General features: G+C 42.4%; 1 protein-coding gene across 1 annotated transcript in view; it reads left to right on the forward strand.

Moving 5' to 3' along the window:
- The first annotated feature begins 22,626 nt into the window (after window positions 1–22,626).
- The window catches only part of LOC309517152 (angiogenin-2-like), a 44,608-nt gene continuing 41,973 nt past the window's right edge, over window positions 22,627–25,261 (forward strand). The window contains exon 1 of the mRNA XM_082196244.1: window positions 22,627–22,872. The gene's annotated coding sequence lies outside the window, so the exon portion shown is untranslated. The remainder of the gene's footprint in view (window positions 22,873–25,261) is intronic.

Consider the following 25,261-nt stretch of genomic DNA (forward strand, 5'->3'; position numbering starts at 1 on the left):
AATATTAGGTCCGGGAGAGCAAAGCCTGTCAGGAGGTCCTACACACAAGTAGGAGTCTGGCAGAGACACATGCCTCACTGGCATGTTCTTTCCCTCCTGGTAGGTCATTTGGGAGATTAAAAATCTTGCACCTCCAAGAAATCTCCACCCAACTGGTGGATCAGACCCTTCTGTGGTGTAAACATATCCTTGCTGAAGTCTAGCATCTCTAGCCTTGCTTCATGTCGCCTTTGGAAAACCCTGCAGATCTTCCTGGCCTTTGGATTTTGTCCAAACTTCCCACAGGAAAAACTTTCCACTGCTTCGAACTCAGCGCCACCACCTGGTGGGTGCAATGATGGTTGGGATGCCTTGGCAGTCAACCCCCCTTGCTGCTCCTGTGCTGGAGATTCCTCTCCCGGAACAGGAAACATCGCCCTTGTGCATTTCCCCTCCAAATGCCTCCCACCGCATGGGGAGCTCTTGGTGTCAGGAAAACAGCTCTGCGTCTTCACACCCAAGACGCCTCCAGAGCTTAGCACGGCCGTCTGGGATACTGCATCAGCTTCCCCCGCCATCTTGAAGTCTCCAAGTGTGACGCAGCTTTAATTGCTGCCGAACACACACACACACACACACACACACACACACACACACACTGCCTGTTGGCATCAGACACAGCCTGTGTCTCAAACTGCTTTTTGCAGCTTCGGGAACATAAACCTCTGCTCCCCCATTCCCCTTTCTTTTCAGGCTGATTGCCTTGTCTGCTTTTACGCAGCACTGAGGAATTTCCTCCCTCCGTAGCTAAGAAATCAGTAGCTCGAATCTTGGCAAAGTCTTGCCACATCAGGTGCCTCTTCTTTTCTCGAAAAGCAGCTTTTCCATTCCCTCTATGTCATTCAGGGACTGGGACATTTACTCCTTCCTGCTTTCCTTTTTATCTGTTAACAATGTATATTTAATTTGTGGCTAATTCCCCTGCCATATCAACTTGGTTAGGTCGTTTTTCCATATACTGAAGCATTCCATTTTTCCTATGATAGGGATCATCTAGAAGAGGAATAACAATTTTAGAAGAATATTCATTTTTATGGCCGAAATTCTTCCGCATGGGGTCAATTTTAATCTAGACCAAATTTCCATATTTTTTAAAAAAATCTTTCCAAATGTTGTTGTAATTATCTTCGAATAAATTAAAATTATTCATTGCGACATAAATTCCTAAATATTTCTTTACTATTTGTAAGCCCATTTTTTTCTTGTAATTACTTTTTCTCCTGATGCCGTATATTTTTAAGCATTAATTTGGTTTTAGATTTATTAAGTTTAAAACTGGAGACTTTGCCAAAATCTAACATTTTTCCAAGGATTTTAAAGATACTTTATTCTGGATCTTCCATTTGTCTTATTCATTTGCCTACCTGGCAAAAATCTGGCCTGATCTTCATTGATGATATGCTTCAGTACTACTTTTAATCTATAGGCCATGATTTCTACGTATATTTTGTAATCATTGTTGAGCAATGGTATTTAGCTAGCATTTCTTCATTCTTCATTTTTCATTCATGCATATTTTCTTTTTAATTTGTCCCACTTTTCCTTCTCTGTTTCTTTTTTGTATGGCATTTTGCTGTATCTAATGACCTCTTATAAAGGCCTTACTTGCATCCCATGTTACGCTAATATCTGTTTCCTGAGCCATATTTATTTCAAAGAACTCTTTTAAGAGGTCTTGACCTTTATTTAATATCTTTTCATTGTTTAGTAACTTTTCATTCATTCTCCATCTCTCATTTATTTTCCTGTTAATAGTTAATTCTAACATAATGTGATATGATATTGATTTAGCTTGTATTTCTACTTTTCTAATTTTCAAAGTTAAATTATTTGAAATCCAAATCCTATAAATTCTTCCTGCTGATTGCTTGGACTGAATAATACATATATTGTTTCTCACTCGGGTATTTATACCTCCATGCATCTTTTAAGTTTAAAATCTCTGCCATCTGAAAAAATCATTGATTCTTCCCCTCTTTCTGTTCTGTGTAATTCTATTGAGGTGACACCATTATAATCCCCCATGTAATCCATTCTTTTAACCAATACAAACAGGCTACATTTGTAGGTCTGGCAGGGAAATGCCTCCTCTTTTCTTTTAATATGCACTCTCGATGGCATATTACATCTCCATTCTTCTCTTTTGTTGCTATTTTGCTCCTAGAGTTGTGCTTAATTCTCTTTCCCCACTTCCTGCCCCACTCACTTGGTGACACCCTTGAGTGCCCCCCAAGGGGTTTCTTATTGCATTGACAGGCGGAGTCCCCAGATCCCGAGCGGTTCCACCACCCCCCCCCGTCATGTGGAATAATGACTCAAGACAACGTGCTATGGGATTAAATTGGCCACAACCTTATTAAATTTCAAATCTGGGTAGAACTTGGCTCAGGCATTTGGCGTTCTCCCTCTCCAGTCCCCAGCCGGGGACCTAGGGAGCATCAGGGTTATCCAGTGGGGGGGGGCGGCTCTGGAGAACATATGTTCAAGCAGAGATAGCCGCCCCTGTTATGCTGCCGCCGCAGGGGAGAGCAATGACGACCTTTCAGCGTACGGTCAAAGCCTCCCTTCAGAAACCCCTTTAACGGGGAACCCTGGTATCGCCGCCGCAAAGAGGAAGATGGACTAAAGGATTCAGCCCAAGGCCTGATACCGCCAAAGTTGTGACATTTTGCTACGGGAAAGGCGAAACCTGCCAATGCAGGGAAATTCCTTTCCGGTCCTTTAACAGCGACCTTAACGTAGCAGCGCCCGCATACCTGTGAAGAAAAGTTAACCTGCAAATTAAGACATTAACTGAGGGTGGGTAGGGTGGGAGAAGCTCTGGAGCCAAGTGAGGATTCCCAGGTAAGATCCTTCCTCTATTGTGTGGGCAGGTAATCCCTCCCCTACCTGGCCTGATCTCCTTGGCAACGCTTCCCCCAGGTGGGATTGGACAACTGACTGAGGTAGGCGGAGACCTCCAGGTATCCCACCTGAGGGAAGGCAAAGCCAAGTCTATGCTGATGGAGCCGCTGAGATCCAGGGGCTGCGCGCATCCACGCAAAGGGCGCCCCCCGTTTTATGCGAGGAGCGGTCATGATCAAGCTGGTGACTATTTATTATTACTGTTTTCTTTCCTTTCTTTAAATTTTTTGCACCCCTAAGAACTCTTTTCATTTGTTGTTATTTTGCTCCTAGAGTTGTGCTTAATTCTCTTTCCCCACTTCCTGCCCCACCCACTTGGTGACACACTTGAGTGCCCCCAAGGGCTTTCTTATTATCAAGCTGATTACTATTTATTATTTATTATTACTGTTTTCTTTACTTTCTTTAAATTTTTTGCACCCCTAAGAATTTGGCAATCAGGGAAACCAACCGTGTGGTCCAGCCCTCCTCTGTTTTCTCATGCACTTTGGAAGTCAAAAGGCTTCCACTGAGTGTTTCTCAATTTTTCAATTAAATCTTTGCGCCTTGATTTTCAAATGTTTTGGAAGTCGAACGGTTTTCCGGAATAGAATACGGTTGAAAACTGAGGTTCCACTGTATTCCATGTCTGCTTATCTGAGTCAAAAGGTGGAAGAGTTAGAAATGAGGCTGGATTTTAATAAGCAACCAGGGACATACATTGTACTGGGTTCTAGTTAGGATAAAGGGGTCTTATTGGAGTGAAATATAACAAATAAACAAGACTTCTCAAATATAATATCAGTTGCTGCAGGCATCTCTTTAGAAAGTTATTCAATTAAAAGGCATCTGAAAGAGTAGTCAGGCTTTTCTTTTAAAAATGTGTTCAAAAACAGATTGATAGTCAATCAAAAAATGGTGCTTTTGGGGAAAAAAAGGGGTCTTCCTAAAGAAAGCCCCTTCCTCTTTGAGACGGCGATGACAGGGATCCCCGTTAAAGGGGTTGTTTGAGGGGAGGGATTGGCCATACGCTTACAGGTTCTCATTGCTCTCCCCTGCGACAGTGGTGTAACCTGGGTGTGGGGTGGGCTCTCTTCTTGAACATATGTTCTCTAGAGCCAGCCCATCCCCCACACACTCTGGATAACCCTGATGTTCCCCAGATCTGCAGACTGGGAGGGATAATGCCCAATGCCTAAGCCAAAGTCTACCTTCATCTGAAACATAATAAAGTTGTGGCCAATTTTAATCCCATAGCACCTTGTCTTGAGTCGTTATTCTACTTGGGATGCCGCCCGGGGTTTGGGGGACTCTGCATGTCCACGCAAAAAAAAACAACCCAGCAATATTTTCATTCATAGATTGTGCAAAAGCACCCTGCCTGCCAAAAAACCCTCCAACGCTGCCATTAAGAAGCACATGTTCTCCTGTTAATTAGAACTTAATTTGAACTAAAGTACAGGCGTGTGATACAAATGTTGAGATCACAAAGCCTGGAGCAGAACCAGCTGCAAGGTCATTAAGCTTTGATCTTGAGGTAACACTTCATTCGGTGCAAAAAGACGGTGTGGGCAGAGGGGATCCTACAGTTTCTTAATGTAGAATTTTCTTCTCTACATTTAGGATTCAGCAATCCTCCTTTGAATGCTAGTTCAAATCTTATTTATACAAGAGAGGAGGGAAGAAATTAGTTTCCCAATGAGCATGATGGCTGAGTGGGGATTTGAACCCACTATCAGTGCTAGTAGGGGGCTCGGAATCATAGCATTGAGTCCCGTCCTCAGATCTCACTTGGGGTTAATCAGAGAAAACTTGGGATGAGGAAAAATCATATTAGATTATTCCACCAACAAGAAACTAGATGGATTGATTGATTGAAATCTCTACCCCCAGGGGGTTTGAACACGCAATTAGATTTCAGCTGTTTCATTGAAGGTTTCTGACACATGGCTTCTGTTTGCATTTACTGTGCTGTTTTTTGGATACTGTATCTTTAAATTGCCATTTTTGTCTCTGTGGGAGCCTGGAGGCCTGGAAATAAATATAATGGAGAATGTAAACTCCCTTCTTTGGGAGACAAATGTTTCCCCTTGAAAGTGTGTGGGGATATTCAGACCCACATGGGACTCACACTTCCAAGTCAGCTTGGAAACGAAGAGAGAGAGAAATCTTCAAATGGCATCAATATAACACCAACCCCAAGGTCAGAGGTGTCTCTGTGGGAGATGTTTCCCTGACAGGTTAGCAGGGAGGCACAGGGCAGCCAAACAGAGGCAATGCCTTGGTTTCCAAACGTTTTGGAATTTGAACGGAGTTCCGGAACAGATTCCCTTTGACTTCTGATGTACCACTGTTCTGAAGTAGATGGGCCAATGCCTCACTGCAGCCTCATAACTACCTAATGAGGGAATTAAGATTATAGTTTGAGCAAGGTTGTCATAGCCCTTTTCAGATTTTTCCTTGATATTTCCTGGGATGTGGGTTATATAATAAATTTGATGGGAAAAGGGAAAGCATGATAATGCCCTGTTGAACTTTACACCATTTCCTGTTTTTTTCTGCGCAGAACAACCACCAAGAGCCACAGCGAGCCATGGCTGCCAAGGGGCCCTGTCCTTTATGGCTGCTCTTGGTTTTGCTCTCCTGGATGGTGCTGGGGACTGAAGCCTCCTGGGATATTCAATCCTTCAAACATGAGTATGTTGATTACCCGAAGACTGAAGTCGAAGATTGCTGCAACTATTTACTCAGGAAAAGAGGCTTGTATTACACAATGGCAAACATTTTTGTTCAGGTCTCTGACCAAGATCTTAAAGAAATCTGCACTTTATAGGGTGCAAGTCGATCTCATCTCCTGTTCGAGTCACCAACCGTATAAAATATAAATTCAGCTACCACACTTTTGAAGCAACTAGGAAAATTTCCCTTTCATGTGAAAACCTATACCCAATTGAATTTAGATATTGAATGCCATTGTTGCACAAGCAGACTGCTGCTCAGGCAACAAACGTCCGCTACCATCCTCTCCAACAATCAGCAGCCCCTACACTTTCCCCCTCCTGCACTCCATTCCTCTCAAGAAACCTCTCAAGGTAGTCCCCCAATCTTCCATGACAGGTCTGGGAAAAGGCAAGAGGATTGCAAGAAGGAGTTGAAGAAGTCCTTTTACATAAGCAAATATCTGTTTTACCTGCTCAGAGTCACCATTGGATTTCCACCAGGATTCCTTCCTTCTTGAGGGTGAAAAGGCCACTCTGATCACTTTGGGCCTCCACTTTCTCCCACCGCTCATCTCCTACCTCGCTTTTCATAATATAAAAGTATGATCTCATTCCTTTTCTCGTGATTCTTGCTGCTGTGGGATCAAGCAGTTATTTGTAGTATCCCTTGTTGCTTATTAAAACCTGGCCTCTTTTCTCACTCTTCCACCTTGTGACTCAAATAAGCAGACATGAAATATATATTTCTTTTATACAGCTTTGTTCTTTCTCCCTATTTTCCTCTGTATCATTCTATTTCTTTATAACTGAAATTATTTCAATAAAATATGAACATTAAAAATCCCTGAAACTATCTCTGGCTTTCTGGTTCACTTCCATTTGTCTTTCTCACAGCACTGCCAGTTCTGTGCTTTTCTCACTCACCAAAATAATGTTTCCAAATTCCTTCCAAGTACCAGAATTTTAGATTTCTAGTTGTATTGGCTACCGTTACTAAAAAAATAGCAACCCAGATTTGAGCACCAGCAGAAGTATCAGGTCCTCCTGCTCCCTACTTGATGAAAGGTGTCTCCCTGGAAGACAAAACACTAACTTTTTAAAGAGATGTCTGTTCAGATTTTGAAAGCTGTACTATGTGGATTATAGACATGGCCTCCTCTCTTGATGTTTTGACCCTGTGGTTCAGCTCCAAAGCCCAATGTGGATCTGCATGAACATTTCATCCCCACTAATGTAGGGAGATACACCTGACATCCTCTCTACCTTGCCCCAGACCTTTTCCCCTGGGGTCCCAATCCTACCATTAGGGACTATGCAAAGGTGTTTGTGTCTGTGTGTGTGTTTTAAACACTCCTAGTAGGAAATGTCCAGGGCAACCCTGAGATAGGGAAGATGTCATAGGGATGCCACAAGACCGGCCAATGGAAATCTAGACTTTGCTCCTGTGTGAACAAGCCTTACAAAACTACAGAAGGAAAGCAGGGATTGAGCCTAGTGTGGCTTCATTTGATGGGGTGTTTTTGGCTATGCCACATGCAAATGATGAATGAGGAGAATGTGCCATCCAGTGTAAGCTGGAGATAATGGTGGGACAATCAAGTGGGGTTCAGAAGTATTCACAGCTAGCTTCTCTGAATCACAAGTGAGAGGGCTAGGAACACAGAAAGGTATTAATTCACAACTGAGAAACATGGCCGCTGCAAGATGGGCTTTGCAGAAATGGCTTGTACCAGGGTGTACCTTGATGCCTGGTAACTCCCTTCCAGACTGTGGCCAATGGGAAGAAGATGAGATATTGACCAGAAGGCAGCCTACCTGTTACCGGAATGCTTTCCCTATGCCAGAATCAACCTCTATAATGATTGGCATCAATAATAATGAAAAATAAAGATGGCTATGTTTTACCCACTATGGATCACACATAGTAAACACATTAATGTAGCAGACCGTAACAACATTTGCTTTAATAGCATGTCGGCAACAATCTATGAATGAAACTAATACTGGCTGCCAGCCCATAAACTAGGATATTCTGCGATCTTACCTAAGTTCTACAAGTTGTTTCATCTTTCATTATGTATGGGCTGTAGCTAAATGAAAACATTAATTCTGAATAATGATTGCTGAATCATAAACGTAGAGAAGTAAACTTCATATAAAGAAACAGTAGGCTCCCCTACTCCCACACCGTCTTTTGCACCGAATGAAGTCTTACCTCAATTTCAAACATTAATGACCTTGCAGCTGGTTCTGTTCCGCAGTTTGTGATCTCATCACTTCCAGCACATTAATCCAAATTAAGATCTAATTAACAGGAGAACATGTGCTTCTTAATGGCGGCGTTGGAGGGGTTTTGGCAGGCAAAGTGCTTTTGCACAATATGTGAATGAAAATATTGCTTGGTTTCCCCAGGAGAACACGAGGTTTTCTGTGGTCTTACCTAAGTTCTACAAGTGGCCTGATTTTTAAATAAGTATGTGAGAACAGATACCCAACTGAATTTAGATATTGAATTGTTGCACACGCAGACTTCTGCTCAGGCAACAAAAGTCTGCTACCATCCTCTCCGACACTCAGCAGCCCCCTACACTTTCCCCCTCCTGCACTCCATCCCTCTCAAGAAACTTCTCAAGGTATTCCCCCAAACTTCCAGGGCAGGTCTGGGCAAAGGCAAGAGGATTGCAAGAAGGAGTTGGAGAAGTTCTTTTAGAATCATAGAATCATAGAGTTGGAAGAGACCACAAGGGCCATTGAGTCCAACCCCCTGCCAAGCAGGAAACACCATCAGAGCACTCCTGACATATGGTTGTCAAGCCTCTGCTTAAAGACCTCCAAAGTAGGAGACTCCACCACACTCCTTGGGAGCAAATTCCACTGTCGAAGAGCTCTTACTGTCAGGAAGTTCTTCCTAATGTTTAGGTGGAATCTTCTTTCTTGTAGTTTGGATCCATTGCTCCGTGTCCGCTTCTCTGGAGCAGCAGAAAACAACTTTTCTCCCTCCTCTATGTGACATCCTTTTATATATTTGAACATGGCTATCATATCACCCCTTAACCTCCTCTTCTCCAGGCTAAACATGCCCAGCTCCCTTAGCCGTTCCTCATAAGGCATCGTTTCCAGGCCTTTGACCATTTTGGTTGCCCTCCTCTGGACACGTTCCAGTTTGTCAGTGTCCTTCTTGAATTGTGGTGCCCAGAACTGGACACAGTACTCCAGGTGAGGTCTGACCAGAGCAGAATACAGTGGCACTATTACTTCCCTTGATCTAGATGCTATACTCCTATTGATGCAGCCCCAGAATTGCATTGGCTTTTTTAGCTGCCGCGTCACACTGTTGGCTCATGTCAAGTTTGTGGTCATCCAAGACTCCTAGGTCCTTTTACATAAGCAAATATCCATTTTACCTGCTCAGAAGTCACCACTGGATTCCCAGCAGGATTTCTTCCTTCTTGAGGGTAAAAAGGCCACTCTGATCACTTTGGGCCTCCACTTTGTCTCACCACTCATCTCCTACCTCACTTTTCATCATATAAAAGTATGATCTCATTCCTTTTCTCATGATTCTTGCTGCTGTGGGATCAAGCAGTTATTTGTGGTATCCCTGGTTGCCTGTTTAAACCCAGCCTCTTTTCTAACTCTTCCAGATAAGCAGACATGGTGTATACATTTCTGATATACAGCTTTGTTCTTTCCCCCCTTTTTTTCTCTGTATCACTCTATTTCTTTTAAAACTGAAATTATGTCAATAAAATATGAACATTAAAAATCCCTGAAACTGTCTGTGACTTTCTGGTCCACTTCTATTTGTCTTTCTCGCAGCACTGCCAGTTCTGTGCTTTTCTCACTCACCATTATAATGTCAGGGATGTGGCTGGATAGAACACCTGGGAAGAGTCTGACTCTGGAGATGAAGGATTTCCAGCACAGAGGGAGCCAGAATCAAGTAGAAGAGGGGTTTATGATGAGTTCTGGCACCTCTTTTTCTAGAAAAATAGGCTCCATGCTTGGGAAGCATAAGTAGAATGTAAAACATGTTGTTGCGTGCCAAGGCCCCCATTATTGTCCACCTAATGGTGTGTTTTGGTTTATGGGTTCAAATAGGCCACAACTTTATTGGTTACAGATGTCAGTGGTTTGGCTTAGGCATTGGGTGAAGCCAGGCTATATCTTGACTCCTGCCTGTCTGCTGGGAGTCCATCTAAGGGTAAACCATCATTAGGGGGTGCCCTATGACATCAATTAGAGAAACCCAGAGGGGTCCCCGTAGGGGTTGTGACATGGCCCTAGCCCACATCCCAGCTTTGCACAGAATTCACAACCCCAGATCCCTTTAACAGGATACCCTTACTGAGGAGGGGCAGGCGGAGGCTACAACTTCCCCTCCATACAATCAAAGGCTAACCGCCACTCGAGCCCAAAGGGCTTGCCGCCAACACCCTCACACCTGCAACCAATCCCTGACGCACTCTGAAGTGTCATTCAACAGGCTATCATTGCCGACATCGGAAAGGTGTACGGCGTCACTGCGAGACAAGGCTTCCTTGTCGAAGGTGAAGACAGGTGATTGCTTTCTTCCTGGCTCTATGGCCAGAAAGGAAAGCTAAGACCAGGCACCCCCAAACTTGGCCCTCCATATGTTTAGGGACTACAATTTCCATCATCCCAGACCACTGGTCCTGGTAGCTAGGGATGAAGGGAGTTGTAGTCCCAAAACACCTGGAGGACCAAGTTTGGGGGTGCCTGGCTTAGACCATTGTTGAAGCTTTGTTTAAGCTGCCCATCAGGAAAGGTGAGCAGACTTATTATAAGGGGAATGTTTTTTTAAAAAGAGGGGTGGACATACAGCATGCTTTTGGGTCAGAGGTGGAGCTCAGATTCATTCATTCAGACCCTTGCTCAGATCTCGCTTCAGCAAGAAACTTACACGGTTTATACAAATATCCTTTCTCTTGGCCTCATCTCCCTGACCCTCAACAATGGTATAAGCTTCTTGTCTTATGTAGAATAATGCCAGAGGCATGATGGGTAATTAATACAATAGCCAACAACTGTAAGTTGATGATGCTAATTATTTCACCGCCAGCACTTGAAATTTGTCCCGTTGTCAAAAACATAATAATAGGCAAAATTCTACCCACTTGTAAAGGGTGTGCACAAATAATAATAATAATAATAATAATAATAATATCTTTATTGTCATTGCCCCCTCTCAGGGACAATGAAATTACTTGGCTGCTCCATCCACCCAGGTAGGGCACTCCACACAAAATCAAAACAACTATAAAAACACTAATTAAAACAATACAGTATAATACAGCAAGGAAGATTAGATGACTTTCAAAGTCCAGGCTTCCCATTCAGGGCCGAGATCGCTCTGGGGAAGAAGCTGTTCTTAAGACGGCTCGTTCTTGTCTTCATCGTCCTGTATCTCCGTCCCGACGGCAGGAGCTCGAAGAGACAGTGACCAGGATGCAATGGATCTTTTACTATGTCCAGTGCCTTCCTATGGCACCTTGTGGCATAAATCTGCTCTAAGGTGGAGAGTGGGCAGCCAACAATGCTCTCTGCTGCCTTAACAACTCTGCACAACCCCAACCTGTCCCGGGTACGACAGCTTCCGTACCACACACATAAGCCATAAGTGAGCATGCTCTCAATAGCACAGTGATAGAAGGCAAGCAGCAGTTTCTGCTCTGAAGAGGGGCTCCGCAGAAAAGGGTCGTCCGCTGCAGCACAGCGGTGACCCACCAAGAAAAACGACGGGCAGAGCGAGCCCGTGGCCGTGGGACTCGGCGGGCACCAGGAGCGACCCCAAAAGTGAAGAAGGAACCCCGTAAGGGGCTCCGGAAACATGGAAGGGGGAGTGGTGCTGTGAGTTCATCGCTCTTTCTGCGGAAGCGAAGCCGCGCGGCTGCTGCTGATGAGCGCTGACCTTTCTTCTTGAAACATCAGACTTCAAACTACATACTCGTGAGTAAGGATTAATCTTTTCGGGACTAAAAAATTTAAAATTTGGCTGAAAACGGGAGACGTTAAACAGGAAGTCCGTCTTCCGGCAGTGCTTTAAAGATCAAAGGCAAAGAATTTGACAAGCGGGAAGCGGTTTAAAAGGATTACAAAATTGGGACTATCGTGTGTTGATGGAATTGGCTTACAAAGGGGAAAAGAAAAAGACTTTTATTTTTAAACGCATTGGATTTTAAACGGGACTTTCCTCCCTTTTATGGATTACAAAGAATTAAGATACCAAACCTCGGACCGCCAGGAGAAAAGAGAGCTGTCATTGCGGAAACTGTATTTAAAATAGAAACTGTTACATTTGAGTGTTACTGGCAAGATACAATTAAGGAAACTGTTACTGGCACCTTCTTTGTGAGACTTTGTTGTAACTTGGGAAGTGCTCTGTAAGTTAAAAAAAAGTTTTTGAAGGACTTTTGGTAAACTGTTTGGGACTGCAGGGACTTTAATGGCGGATAAATTTCTTTCCTTTCTATGAACTACAGTAGTACTCCCCCTAGTGGATTTTGGATTTATAAGTGCCTGGGAACAAACTTTATTTTGACTCTCTGCGGCCTTGTTATTTACACTTTGGAATTGTCTTTCCCATGGGACAGCATACAATTTGACCTTGACTCATAGACAGGTGTGGAATGAGTGGCCAAGCGAAAACAAGATCTGCAAAAACGAAAGCAAGACAAGCCCAACTTGTGCAAACAACTTTGACTACTCAGTCACATAGATCATCTGTCCCAGCTGTTTTGGGAGTACAAGAAAAGGAAGCTGCGCAGCCAGCATCAGAGGATATGGCTGAAGGAGGATCTGATACCTTCCTAAAACAAATGTTAGACCAATTTGCAATACTGAACAAGAAGGTGGATGACCAATCGGCAAAAATTGACCAAGCCACATCCTCTATCACTAAATTGTCTGACCAAGTTGCACAACATACACAAGTAATTGGGAATCTTAAGGAAGCAACTGTGGAAAACCGGAAATTGGATGAGGCAGCCAATCAAAAAGCAGAACAAGCAAATCAGAAAGTTGAGGCTATAAAAGGGGAGGTAAGGCCGCTACACAAGCACATCAGTGACCAGCAGGCCTACCTGTCTATGGTGGAACTGAGAAACCGGGAAAATAATTTGAGATTAAGAGCTATCCCAGAGCTTGAACAGGAAGATTGGATTGGTTACCTGACAGTAGAATTTTCTAAGTTCTGGGGTATAGAAAAAGACAAAGATTTTAAAATTACAACTGCGTTTAGATTGGGAAGAGTCGTGAGGAGGGACAGGCCCAGCGACTGTTTGATTATTTTGAGATCCAAGCAAGAGAGAGACAAAATATTAGGACTCCATTTCAAGAAATCACTTGATATTCAAGGCAAAAGAGCAGAAATTTACAGAGATATACCCAAAGTTTTGGACCTCAGAGTTACATACACAGACCTAGCAAGACTACTGAGAGGTAACGCGATTCCTTATAGGTGGGAGTTCTCTCAAGGCTTATCTTTCAACTTCAAAGGAAAGAAAGTTAAAATCAAAACAACAGAAGACAACCAGAAGTTCCTGCACAACCACGGAGAAGACCTTCAGAAGGGAGCAGCAGCTTTTTGGCCAACGCCAACGCCGGGAATAGTACCGATACCTACACCCTCGGGTTCAGAAGAAAAGGAAGACACCTCACCATAGGAACAACAGATTGATTCAGGATGTCTCTGCAGCTGTACAGTTGGAACATAAATGGCGGAAATTCCCCGGAAAAAAGAAGAAGGATCTTTCATATTTTGAAAAAAGAACAATTGGACATTATCTGCTTGCAGGAAACGCATGTGACTAGACTCCACAGGAAAGTGCTAATCAACAAAAGACTAGGCCAAGAATTTATTTCATCAGATAGAGTTTAAAAAAGAGGCGTGGTGATCTATGCAAAGGAGAACTTGTCACCGAAATTTTTGTTTAAAGATGAGCAAGGAAGAATTTTGGCAATTGAAATACAAACACAGGGAGAAAAATTTTTGATATTAGGAATTTATGCACCAAATGAGGGGAAATCGGAATTCTACAAGAAGTGCATGAGATAATGCTGGACTATCTGGACTATACCAACATCATAATGATGGGCGACATGAATGGGGTGGTTTCTACTCACATGGATAAGTCACAAAATCAAAATTTAACCAAAGACGGCAGACTACCTAAAACTTTTTTTGAACTAACTGACAATATGGACTTGATTGACATCTGGAGGACAAGGAACCCCTTAGGTAAAGAAGGAACATTCTTTTCTGAGGCCCACCTGTCATGGACAAGAATCGACCAAATATGGACAACTAGAGGGCTGGCACCTAAGACTAGAAAAGTGGAAATCTGCCCAAAGACTTGCTCCGACCATAACGCCTTGAAAGTGGAATTGAGATTTACTCCAACCGGTTCCTTCAGATGGAAAATGAATGACACCCTACTAAGAGATCAGGAGATCGTGAAGAAGGCCCAAAAAACTTTAAAGGATTACTTTGAAATTAATTTGAACACCTCGGTGGAAAAGAGAACAATCTGGGACGCAAGCAAAGCAGTAATGAGAGGGTTTCTGATACAACAGAATACGATCAAGAAAAAACTTTGGAATGGAAAAAAGGATAGGATATTAGAGAAGATAAGAGATGGAGAGAAAAAACTGAGACTAAAACCAAAATCAAAAGAGGTTCTAAGAGAAATCAAATTCCACCAAGCACAATATGCGAAATTGATAAACCAAGAAGTGGAATGGAAAATTAAACAAATGAAACAAAGATCATTTGAATCGGCGAATAAATGTGGAAAACTGCTAGCATGGCAGTTGAAAAAGAGACAAAAATTGAACTTTGTTACCAATCTAGAGGTTGAAGGGAGAAACATCCAGAAACCAGAAGAAATTAGAAAGTGTTTCCAGAAATATTTCCAAAAACTTTATACGCAAGGGCCTCAGGAAGTGTCTGAGATAGACCAATTTTTAAAAGTTAATGGACTACCAAAACTATCTCAGGAGAAGAGAACAATCTGGAATTACAGAATAACACAACAGGAAATCGAGGGTGCCATTCAGAATATGCAACTAGGTAAATCTCCAGGCCCAGATGGACTTACCTCCAAGTACTATAAGACATTAAAAGACTATTTGATACAACCACTAATGGAGGTTTGTAACCAGATTATGGAGGGGAGGAGGGCACCGGAAACGTGGAAAGAAGCTTTCATCACATTGATACCTAAACTGGAAACTGAAAAGACCCAGCTTAAGAACTACCGTCCCATCTCACTCCTAAATGTGTATTACAAAATTTTTGCAGATATTTTGGCAAGTAGACTTAAAAAAGTGCTAAATGAAGTAATTCATAAGGATCAGGCAGGCCTTCTCCCAGGTAGACATTTGTTTGATAATACCAGGAACATTATTGACATCTTGGAACTTTTGCAAACTAACATTAATACTAAAGCAGTGTTAATTTTTATTGATGCGGAGAAGGCCTTCGACAACATTTCCTGGAAGTTTATGAAGAAAAATTTGGAAGGGATGGGAGTGGGACGGGGGTTTGAAAATGGCATAGAAGCAATCTATTCAGAACAAAAAGCTAAAATGATAGTGAACAATGTGGTGACAGAAGAGTTTAAAATTGAAAAAGGAACACGACAGGGGTGCCCTCTTTCCCCCCTTTTATTTATCTCAGTCCTGGAGGTGCTTTTGAATATGATTAGGGAGGACCGGTTGGTGCAAGGAGTACAGGTCAGAGTGAAACAATATAAACTGAAAGCTTTTGCAGATGACTTGGTTTTAACACTACAGGAGCCAGAACCCAGTACAAAAAGAGTTTTAGAACTGATTCATGAGTTTGGTCGGGTGGCGGGATTTAAGTTGAACAAGCAAAAAAGTAAAGTTTTGGGGGAAAACTTGACATTTTCAGAAACAGATGGGTTTCAGAAGGAAACAGAATTAAATGTGGTTAAAAAAGTGAAATACCTAGGGGTCAATTTGACTTCCAAAAATTTGAATTTATTTAAAGATAACTATGAAAAATGTTGGTCAGAAGTTAAAAAGGATTTAGAAACTTGGTCAAGATTGAAACTTTCCTTGTTGGGTCGAATTGCAGCTATAAAGATGAATGTATTGCCAAAGATGTTGTTTTTGTTTCAAACCCTACAGATTGTGGACAGAGTGGAATATTTTGGTAAATGGCAGAAGGATATCTCAAAGTTTGTTTGGCAGGGCAAAACCCCCCGAATAAAATTTAAAATACTAACTGATGCAAAAGAAAGAGGGGGGTTTGCCCTGCCAGACTTAAGGTTATATTACGAAGCTGCAGCCTTCTGCTGGATGAAAGATTGGTTACTTTTAGAGAACACTGATGTCCTAGATCTGGAAGGGTTTAATAACTCTTTAGGATGGCATGCATATTTGTGGTACGACAAGGTAAGGACTCACAAAATGTTTAAAAACCATATTGTCAGAAAAGCAATATTTATGGTCTGGACAAAATACAAAGACTTATTAGAAGGTAAGACCCCGAGGTGGTTATCACCAGTGGAGGCCAAGGCCCGAAAAAAACCCAATATGGAGGCCGGCTGGCTGAAATATGGGGAAATAATAGAAAAAACTGGAGACAATTGGAGGTTACAGAGCTATGAAAAACTAAAGAATAAGGTGCAAGATTGGTTTTATTATGCTCAAATTCAAGAGGTTTTTAAGTTGGATAAAAAAACAGGATTCCAGGTGGAAAAATCGATACTAGAGACAGAACTGTTAGAACCAAAGACTAAGGTACTTTCGAGAATGTATAACTTGCTGCTTAAATGGAACACTCAGGATGAGACAGTCAAATCAGCCATGATAAAATGGGCTCAAGACATTGGGTACAACATTATGTTTGAAGACTGGGAAAGGTTATGGACCACTGGTATGAAATTCACGGCATGTAATGCCTTGAAAGAAAATATTATGAAAATGATATACAGGTGGTACATGACCCCAGTCAAGCTTGCTAAGATATATCATCTGTCTGATAATAAATGTTGGAAATGTAAGGAGGCTGAAGGGACATTCTTTCACCTCTGGTGGACTTGTCCAAAAGTGAAGGCCTTCTGGGAAATGATCTATAATGAGTTAAAAAAGGTGTTTAAGTACACCTTCCCTAAGAAACCAGAGGCCTTCCTCCTGGGCATTGTCGGCCAGAAGGTGTTAAAGAAGGATAGAACTTTTTTAATGTACGCAACTACAGCAGCAAGAATTCTCATCGCAAAACACTGGAAGACACAAGATTTACCCACACTGGAAGAGTGGCAGACGCAATTGATGGATTATATGGAACTGGCCGAAATGACTGGCAGGATCCGAGATTTGGGAGAAGAAACAATGGAGGAGGATTGGAAAAAATTTAAGGATTATTTACAAAAAAATTATAAGTTATATGAATGTTAAGAATTCACATGATTTGGAAAATTTAGCTCCAGCAGTAAGATTTGAGGGTATGGGAAATTAAGTTATATTAATGAAAGGACTAATGTTTAAAATAACATTACATCTGTCTTTAGAGTAAATTGATAATAAGTATTTTAAACTTAAAATATAATTATTTGAAAGAACAAAAGAACGCACGAAACAAGGTTATAATTTGCTGATATTTTTATTGTAAAGAATGCATGGTGAGGGAGACGTGGGGAAGTCCGGTTGGTTATGGAAAAATGTTTTGAAAGGATGATTTTCTTTTTCTTTCTTTTTTCTTTCCTATTATTTCTTTGTATATCCGACTTTGTATCTTTATCTGGAAAAAATGTAATAAAAAATATTTTAAAAAACAAAGTGATAACGGAAGCCCCAGATCTTCCAGTTTAGACATCAGACGTTGTGGTAGAATGGTATTAAATGCCGAGCTGAAATCTAAAAAAAGCAGTCTGGCATAACCCCCCCCCCCCCCCGCTGCTCCAAATGTGAAAGAACGGCATGGAGGGCAATCGCCACAGCGCCCTCTGTCGATCTTTTCATTTTATAAGCAAATCGGAATGTGTCCAGTCCCTCTGGTAGGCAGGCAATGACATAATTTCGTACCAGCTTTTCAAAGCACTTCATGATTATAGGTGTGAGTGCTACTGGACGAAAGTCATTCAGATCTTCCGGGTTAGATTTTTTTGCTATTGGAACGATAGTAGAGGACTTTAGGCAGGATGGAACAATAGCCTGGGCTAGGGATCGATTTAAGATCCCAGTGAAAACTCCTGCTAGTTGATCTGCACAGTCTCTCAATACCCTTCCAGCTATCCCATCTGGACCTGTGGCCTTCCTTGGGTTGATTCCCTTCAACACCTTCCTCATCTCTTCTTTTTCCACAGAGACTACTACATTCCTTTGTACTGATGATGGTAATGGTGGTGATGACGGCAAAGCCTTCACCGGGAGTGGTGTTGGTAAAGCCTTAACAGGTGTTGCTGCAGATGTTACTTCAAAACGGGCAAAAAAGGCATTCAAATCCTCTGCGAGTGATGCCCCTCCCTCGTCTGCCAGGGAATCCTTGGATTTATACCCTGTTAATTCTTGTACACCTTGCCACACCTGCCTGGTGTTGATTCTCCAGCCGCTGTCTATACGCCTCCTTTGCTACACGGATACCTCTCTTTAAATCCGCTCTAGCTAAGCTGTACAACGACTTATTTCCACTTCTGAAAGCAGTATTTCTTGCCTTTAGCAACCCCTGAACCTCCCTTGTCATCCAGGGCTTCGTGTTTGGGTAGATCTTTATCCGGCACCTCTGTGTTACATTGTCAGTGCAGAACCTAATATAGTCCAACACTTGCTCAGTATGAGTCTCTACATCCTGTTGGGCGAATACCTCCCAATCGGTGTCATGAAAACAGTCTTGTAGTTGTTGGGATGCTTCAGCTGGCCATATTGTAATATCCCTCTTTATAGCTGGAGTCCGTTTCCCCAATGGAATATATTCAGGAGTCAGGAGCAGGGACACATGATCAGATTGGCCTAGATGTGCCAGTGGTTCGGCCTTATAGGCCTGTTTGACATTTGTATACAGCCTGTCCAGAGTCCTTTCTCCCCTGGTTGCACACTTTATGTGTTGATAGAATTTAGGTAGGACCACTTTCAAATCTGCCTGGTTGAAATCCCCGCATACAAGAAATGCAGCCTCAGGATACTTGCCTTGTTGTCTGCTGATGGCATCATGCAGAAGACCCATTGCCTCATTGATGTTCGCATCAGGTGCAATGTATACTATAGTTATCAGTACTGCTGTAAATTCTTGGGGGAGATATATAGGTCTGCATTTAAGCGTCATAAATTCCACAGTTGGGGAGCAATGACTGGCTATCACAGCGTGGTTTGTGCACCAGTTGTTATTCACGTATGCACACAAACCTCCCCCCTTCTTTTACCAGAGTCCTCTGTTCTATCATGGTGGAACACTGTATAGCCTGTTAGTTCTATGGCTGAGTCAGGAATAATTGGTGTCAGCCAAGTTTCTGTAAGCAGCAGAAGACAGCATTCACTCACAGTTTTCTCCGTTGCTATCCACAATTTCCACTCCTCCAGCTTATTGGAGTGGTCATGCTTTATAAAATGCATTGTGTGGATACTATCCTCCATAGACTATTGTTGCATGACTGTGGTCACATACTGTCAAATGCTGACTCTCCATATTGTCGTTTATCAAGTAATGACTGGCAAGTGTCAATATTCACGCGGATATGTGATCATGACTAGACACCATCCACCACATTTGCACATGAGAATTTGGAAGGATATACAGTGGTACCTTGGGTTAAGAACTTAATTCGTTCCAGAGGTTCGTTCTTAACCTTAAGCTGTTCTTAACCTGAGGTACCACTTTAGCTAATGGGACCTCCCGCTGCCGCCGCACCGCCACCACACGATTTCTGTTCTCATCCTGAAGCAAAGTTCTTAACCTGAAATATTATTTCTGGGTTAGCAGAGTATGTAACCTGAAGCGTCTGTAACCCGAGGTACATTGCAACCTTATTTTGCTAATGCAAGTACGTGAAGTTTTCAGGAAGGATAAAGCATTAGGAGAGATTTGTGAGGGTTCCAGTTCCATTTTGGCCCACAGAGTTGAAGATGAGTTAATCATGTGCGTCAACTGTTTTAATTGGAAAGCCTTGTAGTACAACTTTTGATTTGGGTGGTGGATACAGCTTTTACCTCTAGAAATAATATTTTAATACAATAATAATGCATAAGAATACAGTATAAAAAACAAAAAACGCATACTGAATATATGAACTAAAACTAATTGAATAATCTATAATCCCCCATCCCATGAGTTGGGCCTGGAAATGAGTGCAGTTGGGCTGGGTGCAATATGACTGAACAATCTTGCACTGGCCACCGAGTTCTGCACTAACTGAAGTTTCTGAATTGTCTTCAGAGCTCTGAGTAGAACACCTGACAGTAATCTAACGTAGAGGTTCCCAGAGTATAGACAATAGTAGTTAGGCTGTCTGTGTCCAGATAGGCATAGAGCTAGGCCATCAGCTGAAGTCGATGGAAGGTACTCTGTGCCACTGATGCCACCTTAGCCTCAAGCGACAGCAAAGCATCCAGACGTAACCCTAAGTAGAAGATATCTGCCTCTTGGGTCTTCCAGTGAGTCTTTACTAACAAGGGGGAACATTCATGCTATAAGCACTGTATCCACTGTAGAGAATCAGGATTAGCCCTGATCAATATGGGTGGATGAACACTTTCCCATGCATTACATGATGTAATATGCCTGTCTGGAGTGAGTAAAAATATTCATGTGAGAATATAGACATCAGCTGTACCATCAACCTGTTGGGTACAGAATGCATCCTACCAGAACATTCAAGCTCAATTAAATTAGACCTACATGTTTTTCTACTAATGATGCTTCATTTCCATCTCCTATTGGGGGAAAAATAGGCTTCCAGCCTTTGTCCCAGGACATCCAGTAACAATTTTCCACGTATCATCATCCACCATAGCAGAATTCTCTCTATATAAGGTGTCTCTTCCTGAAGGATGCTCAGAGGCGCATACGAGTGAAAGAAGATATTTCGATCCACTCTTTGGGAGACCAATTTCTATTACACTAGGTAAGAAAAAGACCTCAACATGCTCATCTACAAAGCTTTGCTCATTGTTTTGTTCAGGAGTGGGAAAGGTGGCCTAGAAGGCACACTGCAGGCGGGTTTTAAATCAGCCAGCTTTTGAATAGCTAAACTTTGTCTGTCATTTCTTTTCTTCCATACTTGATTTCAGTCCCCCCCCCCGTCTTTGATAGAATAAACCTTTTCCATGTTTAACAACACTTTTCTCCTTGTATCCCCCCCCCCAGAATTTTATTTCTGTATGCATATATTCATTTTTGTGAATAAATATTTAACCTCTGTGTGACTCCTTCTCCTAAGTATTAATCATGGCAGCCCTATTCTTTACCTGCATTTCACTGGCAGCCAATCATCTTTGAGCACAAGCTCTCTGACAATAGATGTGGTGGCTGAGCTGTGGACTGGCTGCATCAATTCAGAGTACAGAAGGCTGATGGGATGACTGTATGTAACAGCCATGCTGAAATTTAGGTTACAATGCTTTCTCCCGAATTCAAATATTGCTATGTGCAGGAATTGTTTAATTTTTGGAGAAAGATTAAGTCATGTAAGTACCACTACCCCTGTACAAGGAAGCCCAGTATGCTTATATACAAATGTACATTTTGAGAAGGTATGAACAGCAGAACGTAGGAAGTAAAGCTCTACGTACAAGGAAATGAAGCTTCATTGGGAAAAGCTACATTCCTAGATTTAGGATAATTTTACAGTCATGAAAGGTGCCCATGTCAAAGGTGTTTACACATTATTTATCTATAAATCTAGAAAGTAGTTGCCAAGTCATCATTGGGATGTCTCAAAGAGAAAGCAGGGTCTGACTTGAATAAATTTTATGAATTCTTAGTTCGTCTGTTTGACTTTAAGTATGGGCACAGAGGTCTGTCTTTTTCTTCTTCACTCATCCCTTGGTCCTTTTGTATCATTACAATCTTCAGCCTGCGAGTAGGGACTACCTTTTATCAGTTCTGTGCTTTTCTCACTCACCAAAATAATGTCAGGGATGTGGCTGGATAGAACACCTGGGAAGAGTCTGACTCTGGAGATGAAGGAATACCAGTACAGAGGGAGCCAGATTCTGACTCTGGAGAGGAGAGACTGCAGCCACAGACAGAGCAGGAGTGGGTTAGTTCATCCCCCCTTCATCAAGAGTTCCCAGACTCAGATAGAGCAGCAGACTCGGAAAGCTCGCAGGAGAAGGGAGGGGAGGGAGATGGATGACATTGAGGGGGTTGCTATGCAACCAGGAGGGAGGCAGCGTTTAGAGGGCTCTTCGTTTGATAGCCGGGGGGGGGGGAGTTCACCCACCTTCTCGCCAAACCAGAAGAGCTGAAAGGGTTAAAATGCAATAGATATATAAGAGAGGAAGGACAGGTCTTTGGCACCCTTTGTGCTGCGAAAGGGGCAGGCAATCAGAGTGACCAACTCGTAGCTAAGAGCGACAGGCTCGGAGCCGCTCTCTGTATGTTAATTGTAAATAAACATGTGATAAAACTGCCAGAGACTTATTAATTCTTATTGTGGCTAGCTTGCTTGCCTGCCTGAGAGCATTGCACTACTTGATGAAAGGTGTGTTTTGTTGTTGTTGTTTACCTACAGCCCATACTTAAAAATAAGGCATTTTGTAAAACTTAGGCAAAACAGTTTGTGGAACTGGAGCCAAACACAGTAGAATCAACTAGTTTTGTCTCATTTCCCATGCACTCACTCCCCGCCCTGAATTCTACAAGGCCAACCCTGAATCTGAGAAGGAAGTTGACAACCAGGGAAACCCCCTGGGCTGGCTGTTGCATAAGAAAGGAGGCAGGTGATGGCTGACTGGGGTCAGGTTGCATTTGTTGGGGTAGTGCTCCTTTGATTCTAAAGGACCAGCCTCCACTGGTTTCTCCTAGCACCATCAGGGACTAATCTGATTGGTGTCCTGAGAATTCCATTTGGACCTTGGAGAATAGTCAAATAGAATGGGGTCCTGCAAGCTGGCCGTGTGCCATAGGCCAGAAGCGGTGGCCCCCATAGAATAAAAGGCCAGGCAAAGCATTGACAGGGTGTCATCTGGAGCTGCAGGCAGACAGAGAGGAGCAAGAGAGAAGACTGGAGGCTAAATAAAGGAAACTGCAAGTTAATGGGTTTGATTGTCGTTGCACAAGAGCGTAACAGTTATTGAAAGTTGACAGCAACATGGATCTATTTCAGTTTATGGGAGGTGGGAGTAAAAATCTATACAGAATTAACACTGCAAACTTTAAGCACATTATACATAAATGAAGCGTGTGTAGGACTGCCATATCCAGAAACAAAAGTTTTTGGCATTTTTTACAAATTAAGTTTTTGAGCTGTTTTGAAGGAAATTCACCTAAATCAACATTTCTGACATGGGTTGTCATGTGTCCAGATTTTCCTGGACATTTCATTTTTTTAAAAAAAAAATTATTAGGTTTTCACATTTTTTATAGACAACAACAAAACACAAAAACAAACACAAAAAACAACAAACATGTATAATTTCCGAAAAACTTATTTTCTAACCCTGGTCCTTGACTTCCCCCCACCCCCTCCCTTGCATCCCTATTCCCAAATTTATGTCAGCAAATTGGCATTTCTCCTCTTATCCATCTTAATATTAGTCCTTTTATAGAGAAAAGCAAAAATAAATTTTTTCTAAGTTGGACCCCAGTTCCCTTCCATCGATTTCCCATTTTGTCTTGAATAATAATCTTATTTTCTAAACCCCCTGGTCTTGAGTGTTGTTAAAAATTAGATCCTTCCCTCCCTCCCATCCCCGATTTGCGTCCCTTCCCGAAACATGTCCAAAATAACAGTTCTTAGCCTGGGTTCCGCACGTCCGAGGCTCTCAAGTCTCTTTCAGTCCCTCTCCGCCGGTCTTGTTGGTAATCCTTTATGTCGGTCATCGAATCTCGAAAGAGTTCTTTCACAATCAGTCCATAGTCTCTTCCCATATTTAAAAACAACTGCTGAAGAGTTTCCACAAGGCATGAATCTTGAAGGTAATCAAAGTCAGAGTCTATGTGGAGGCCCCAATTATATTTCTTTATTCCAAAGTCCTGAATTTCATAAGCTCCCAGGGCCTCCACTTTCATCTTCTGCATCTTTCGTAGACTTGTAGTAGATTTAATCCAATAGTCTCCTTGCTTATATTCTCCAGGTGTCAGCTTCTGGTTAGTGTTTTCCCACTTCACTTTTTCTCTTTCTTGTTTTGTCTTCTCCTCTTCTTTGGTTATCATTTCGGATTCAGCTGTGGATTCTTTCTCATTCAGGTCCTCGTTACATTCAGCAGAACTGCTTGTTTCAGAAGTCAAGGTCATCAATTGTTTGCTCATAGCCGTAGTCTGCTCTTGTAAGATTCCCACCAAATAGAACATCCTTTCGATTTCCCCCAGTATCTTTCCATCCACAGCCATTGTAATTCCACAGAATTCCCCCTAGAGGGAATCTGGTTACTTAGTGTTCTTTTCTCCAACAATCCTCTATCTTGTTATTGTTTCTTTGTATCCAACAATTTTAGTTCAATTGTAACTCCTTTTAATCCAGAGGGATCTTAAGTTACAATTTTTCACTATTGACGGGACTTCTGGAGGCGGCGCGAAACGAGTAATGGCGGTCCTCTTTGCGCAGCGAAGAGGGGCTCCGCAGAAAAGGGTCGTTCGCTACGGCAAAGCGACGACCCATTAAGTTAAACCATGAGCAGAGTGAGCTCGTGGCCGTGGGATCCGGCGGGCACCGAGAGCGACCCCCAAAACGAAGAAGGGACCCCGTAAGGGGCTCCGGAAGCGCGGAGGGGAAGCGGTGCTGTGGATTCATCGCTCTTTCTGCGGGAGTGAAGCCGCGCGGCTGTTACGGATGAGCGCCGACCTTTCTTCCTTTACATTGGATTACAAATTAACTACTCATGAGTAAGATTTATTTGAGATTGGATTACAAATTCATGAATTCGGCTGAAAGCGGGAGACGAGAAAAAGGAAGTCCGTCTCCCGGTGGTGCTTAGTGATCAAAGGCAAAGGAACTGACAAGCTGGAAGCAGTACAAAAGGGTTTTTAAATGAGAGACAGCATACGTTTGAGAAGTCGGAAACTGAAGGGAAAGGCAAGTTATCTTTATTTTCTTGCTATTGTGTCTACTCTGTTTGGGGATTTTCTCCTCTGCTAGACTTTTAAAAATTTTAAAGACTTGAAAACCCCTAGTCCCGGACTTGCAGCGGGCAAAAGGTTGTTTTGCGGATACACTTACAAAGCTGAAACGGATACTTAGAGGCATTACTGGTGGATACAATTAAGCAACTGTATTTTGCACCTTTTAAGAAACTATTGTGGCAATATTGAGAGGGCTCTGCCAGAGGGTAAAGGTCTTCTCTAAAGACTATGGTTAATTTATTTAACTGCAGGAACTTTAATGGCGACTGAAACTTTGTTTCTTCTTTCATGAACTGAACAATACTCCCTCTAGTGGAGTTTGGGATTTACAATTTCCTGAGAACCAACTTTGTTT

The sequence above is a fragment of the Podarcis vaucheri genome (assembly GCF_965113315.1).
Source record: "Podarcis vaucheri genome assembly, chromosome: 13".
Lineage (NCBI taxonomy): Eukaryota > Metazoa > Chordata > Lepidosauria > Squamata > Lacertidae > Podarcis > Podarcis vaucheri.